Source organism: Salmo trutta, chromosome 34 (genome assembly GCF_901001165.1).
Source record: "Salmo trutta chromosome 34, fSalTru1.1, whole genome shotgun sequence".
Lineage (NCBI taxonomy): Eukaryota > Metazoa > Chordata > Actinopteri > Salmoniformes > Salmonidae > Salmo > Salmo trutta.
The window spans coordinates 4997701-5003700 of record NC_042990.1 but is presented as its reverse complement, the minus strand read 5'-3'; positions in this window follow the sequence as shown (position 1 = coordinate 5003700).

The window sequence follows — 6000 nt, the reverse complement described above, 5'->3', positions numbered from 1 at the left end:
AGAACATTTTGTATTATTCTGTACATAAATCGATGCCAATCCATTTAGTGTTACATTTCATATGGTTTGTATTAATTTGTGTCCATCACCCATTTGTATGATATGTTACAAATTACAATTTGAATTTCCAAAAAGTAATATATGTTACTAATTTGCAAAATGTAGGATATGTTACGAATTATAGTTATATGGATAACGTTATCTAGGTTAGGGTTAAGGTTAGGGTTAGCTTAAAGGGTTAAAGTTAGGGTTAGGGGAAGAGTTAGCTAACATGCTAAGTAGTTGCAAAGTAGCTAAAATGTAGTAAGTAGTTGGAAAGTTGCTAATTACTTTAAACACCTTATACACCCACCCATCCCCTTTTTTGCCTTAAGTAACCATCTGTCTTATGTAACCATACCAAACATAACATATTATACTAATTTTAGATCCTGGATTTACTTTTACTATGCTACGTCTACTCTATGAGACCAGGCTGCAACATAAGTGTTGTCGTTCATAAGGATACTCTAATATATATACTCAATTGAAATGGGATCCCCTCCCCATGGGTGAGAGGAAATATTACATTCGGGGAAAAAATGCTGGACTGTTTGGATGACCCATTTTTTACACGAGTAGTTTTACTTTGAAATTACCCATTTGCTTGGTTGCAGGCATTGGGTAACGTAGTTGGGTTGCTTTCTTTAAACAGAGCAAGGTTGGGTGCTTGGGTTTATAGGAGTCTGGTGGGAGGAGCTATAGGAAAACAGGCACATTGTAATGACTGGAATGGAATCAATGGAATGGTATCAAACATATTAAACAAATGGAAACCACAATCCTCTGGTTGGGTTGTTAATGCTGGGTTATTGATGTTGGGTTATTGAGATATGACTCAGTCAGTGGGTTAATTCTCCCGCCAAATCCTGAAAATCAAATTTATCTGGCAAGCTCCTAAATGAGGATTGGGTGTAGCTGTAGCAAGTCTACCAGATAGTTCAGCAGTTGCTGACTGGGATTTATTTTCGACTGACAAATGGGCAAGGCATTGTGGCTGACCAAAAGGCTAACTATCATTACAAATGATCCATTCAGGTTAAGTAAACCTAGTTATTAAATTACCTATTATCTCAGTCATTGACAATTTTAGATAATGTTAGCTAGCAAACGACCCCATGCATGCTAGCTCAAAAGTTTGCCAACTTTGCTAGCTAGCAAGCTATTTTCCTGTGTTGCGTGTGGTAGCAACATTTTTTGTTGAATTTTAGCTAGGTAGCTATTTCAGTGCCTGTAGAAAGCTTGTCATCTGTTAGCCTAACATTAACGTTACTGTGTGGTGCATTGTTTCACGTCAGGTAGCTAGCTCGATAATTGTTCATCCAAGTTTAGGCTATCAGTTTTTGACTCTCCACTTGAACTATGTTAACTTTGTCTGCATAAAAGACCAAAATTGGTTAAAGAAAATTGTGATAAATAAAATATATACCAGTTTCATTTTTGAAAAACAGACACCTCACAAGTCTTCAACTGGCAGCTTCATTAAATAGTACCCGCAAAACACTAGTCTCAATGTCAACAGTGAAGTGGCGACTCCGGGATACTGGCCTTGTAGGCAGAGTTGCAAAGAAAAAGCCATAGAACGCCAGCATCCAGGAGTCGTCTCTTCACTGTTGACTTTGAGACTGGTGTTTTGCGGGTACTATTTAATGAAGCTGCCAGTTGAGGACTTGTAGTCTGTTTCTCAAACTAGACACTCTAATGTACTTGTCCTCTTGCTCAGTTGTGCACCGGGGCATCCCACTCCTCTTTCTATTCTGGTTAGAGCATTTTGCACTGTTCTGTGAAGGGAGTAGTACACAGCATTGTACGAGATCTTCAGTTTCTTGGCAATTTCTCGCATGGAATAGCCTTCATTTCTCAGAACAAGAATAGACTGATGAGTTTCAAGAGAAAGTTCTTTGTTTCTGGCCATTTTGAGCCTGTAATCGAACCCACAAATGCTGATGCTCCAGATACTCAACTAGTCTAAAGAAGGCCAGTTGTATTGCTTCTTTAATCAGAAGAACAGTTTTCAGCTGTGCTAACATAATTGCAAAAGGGTTTTCTAATGATCAATTAGCCTTTTAAAATTATGAACTTGGATTAGCTAACACAAGTGCCGTTGGAACACAGGAGTGATGGTTGCTGATAATGGGCCTCTGTACGCCTATGTAGAAATTCCATAAAATATCTGCCGTTTCCAGCTACAACAGTCATTTACAACATTAACAATGTCTACACTGTATTTCCCACGGGGGACCAGTACGGAGAAAAAATGTATGAAATGTATGCATTCACTACTGTAAGTCGCACTGGATAAGAGCGTCTGCTAAATTACTAAAATGTAAAATGTCAATGTAAATGTATTTCAAATCAAATCAAATTTTATTGGTCACATACACATGGTTAGCAGATGTTAATATGAGTGTAGCAAAATGCTTGTGCTTCTAGTTCCGACTATGCAGTAAAATCTAACAAGTAATCTAAGAAATTCACAACAACTACCTTATACACACAAATGCACACAAATGTGAAGGAATGAATATGTACATATAAATATATGGATGAGTGATGGCATGCGGCATAGGCAAGATGCAGTAGATGGTGTAGAATACAGTATGTACATATGAGATGAGTAATGTAGGATATGTAGACATTATTAAATTGCCGTTATTTAAAGTGACCAGTGATACATTTATTCAGTAAGTTTATTTAAGTGGCCAGAGATTTGAGTAAGTATGTTGGCAGCAGGATCTCTATGCTAGTGATGGCTGTTTAACAGTCTGATGGCCTTGAGATAGCTGTTTTTCAGCATCTCGGTCCCAGCTTTGATGCACCTGTACTGACCTCGCCTTCTGGATGAAAGCGGGGTGAACAGACAGTGGCTCGGTTGGTTTTTGTCCTTAATGATCTTTTTGACCTTCCTGTGACATCGGGTGCTGTAGGTGTCTTGGAGGGCAGGTAGTTTGCCCCTGGTGATGCGTTGTGCAGACCTCACTACCCTCTGGAGAGCCTTGCGGTTGAGGGCGGTGCAATTGCCGTACCAGGCGGTGATACAGCCCGACAGGATGCTCTCGATTGTGCGTCTAAAAGTTTGTGCGTGTTTTAGATGACAAGCCACATTTCTTCAGCCTCCTGAGGTTGATGAGCCGCTGTTGTAACTTCTTCACCACGCTGTCTGTGTGGGTGGACCATTTCAGTTTGTCCGTGATGTGTATGCCGGCTACCCGGATAAAGCACTAAACAAACTTCAGTTAGTGCTAAATACGGCTGCTAGAATCCTGACTAGAACCAAAAAATTTGATCATATTACTCCAGTGCTAGCTTCCCTACACTGGCTTCCTGTTAAGGCAAGGGCTGATTTCAAGGTTTTACTGCTAACCTACAAAGCATTACATGGGCTTGCTCCTACCTATCTTTCCGATTTGGTCCTGCCGTACATACCTACACGTACGCTACGGTCACAAGACGCAGGCCTCCTAATTGTCCCTAGAATTTCTAAGCAAACGGCTGGAGGTAGGGCTTTCTCCTATAGAGCTCCATTTTTATGGAATGGTCTGCCTACCCATGTGAGAGACGCAGACTCAGTCTCAACCTTTAAGTCTTTACTGAAGACTTATCTCTTCAGTAGGTCCTATGATTAAGTATAGTCTGGCCCAGGAGTGTGAAGGTGAACGGAAAGGCTGGAGCAACGAACCGCCCTTGCTGTCTCTGCCTTGTCGGTTCCCCTCTTCCCACTGGGATTCTCTGCCTCTAACCCTTTTACAGGGGCTGAGTCACTGACTTACTGGTGTTCTTCCATGCCGTCCATGGGAGGGGTGCGTCACTTGAGTAGGTTGAGCCACTGACGTGGTCTTCCTGTCTGGGTTGGCGCCCCCCCCTTGGGTTGTGCCGTGGCGGACATCTTTGTGGGCTATACTCGGCCTTGTCTTCGGACGGTAAGTTGGTGGTTGTAGATATCCCTCTAGTGGTGTGGGGGCTGTGCTTTGGCAAAGTGGGTGGGGTTATATCCTGCCTGTTTGGCCCTGTCCGGGGGTATCATCGGATGGGGCCACAGTGTCTTCTGATCCCTCCTGTCTCAGCCTCCAGTATTTATGCTGCAGTAGTTTATGTGTCGGGGGGCTAGGGTCAGTCTGTTACATCTGGAGTATTCTCTTGTCTTATCCAGTGTCCTGTGTGAATGTAAATATGCTCTCTCTAATTCTCTCTTTCTTTCTTTCTTTCTTTCTCTCGGAGGACCTGAGCCCTAGGACTACCTGGCATGATGACTCCTTGCTGTCCCCAGTCCACCTGGCCATGCTGCTGCTCCAGTTTCAACTGTTCTGCCTGCGGCTACGGAACCCTGACCTGTTCACCGGACGTGCTTGTTGCACCCTCGACAATTACTATGATTATTATTATTTGACCATGCTGGTCATTTACGAAGATTTTAACATCTTGACCATGTTCTGTTATAATATCCACCCGGCACAGCCAGAAGAGGACTGGCCACCCCTCATAGCCTGGTTCCTCTCTAGGTTTCTTCCTAGGTTTTTGGCCTTTCTCAGGAGTTTTTCCTAGGGAGTTTTTCCCAGCCACCGTGCTTCTTTCACATGCATTGCTTGCTGTTTGGGGTTTTAGGCTGGGTTTCTGTACAGCACTTTGAGATTTCAGCTGATGTACGAAGGGCTATATAAATACATTTGATTTGATTTGAATTTGATATGCCGAGGAACTTAAAACTTTCCACCTTCTCCACTACTGCCCCATCAGTAGGAAGGGGGGGGGGGGGGTGCTCCCTCTGCTGTTTCATCTCCTTTGTTTTGTTGACATTGAGTGTGAGGTTATTTTCCTGACACCACACTCCGAGGGCGCTCACCTCCTCCCTGTAGGCTGTGTCGTCGTTGATGGTAATCAAGGCTACCACTGTTGTGTTGTCTGCAAACTTGATGATTGAGTTGGAAGAGTGCATGGCCACGCAGTCATGGGTGAGCAGCGAGTACAGCAGAGGGCTGAGAAAGCACCCTTGTGGGGCCCCAGTGTTGAGGATCAGCGAGGTGGAGATGTTGTTTCCTACCTTCACCAATTGCACAGGGCAGGGTAGAGACCCAGGGTAGGGTGGAGGTGATATGGTCTTTGACTAGTCTCTCAAAGCACTTCATGATGACAGAAGTGAGTGCTACGGGGTGATAGTCATTTAGTTCAGTTACCTTAGCTTTCTTGTGAACAGGAACATTGGTGGCCATCTTGAAGCTTGTGGGGACAACAGACTGGGATAGGGATTAGTTGAATATGTCCGTTAACACACCAGCCAGCTGGTCTGCGCATGTTCTGAGGACGCGGTTAGGGATGCCGTCTGGGCCGGCAGCCTTGCGAGGGTTAACACATTTAAATGTTTTACTCACGTTGGCTATGGAGAAGGAGAGCCCGCAGGCTTTGGTAGCGGGCCTTGTCAGTGGCACTGTATTGTCCTCAAAGCAAGCAAACCGGGTGGCTGTACCGACTCTGACAACATATCCCGAGTGAGCCATGTTTCCGTGAATTAGAGAATGTTACAATCTCTGATGTCTCTCTGGAAGGCATCTCGTGCCCTAATTTCGTCAACCTTGTTATCTAGAGATTGGACATTGGCGAGTAATATGCTCGGAAGCGGTGGATGGTGTGCTCGCCTTCTGAGTCTGACCAGTAGACCGCTCCATCGGCCTCTCCTGTGGCGACTGCGTTGTTTTGGGTTGGCCTCTGGGACTAGATCCCATACTCAGGGTGGAGGTCCAAACAAAGGATCCGCTTCGGGAAAGACGTATTCCTGGTAGTAATGATGGTAATTTAGTAGCTTTTCCAAGCACTTGTACTTTGTTGAGTCTTTTTCAAGGTCAGTCATTTTACTTCTACTTGAGTAAGATATTTCAGTACTCTTTCCACCACTGATTGTAATTTCTTTGAATGTTTAATATATTTTCAAATGTTAATAGTATATTTTGGACAAATCCTTCATTTTTT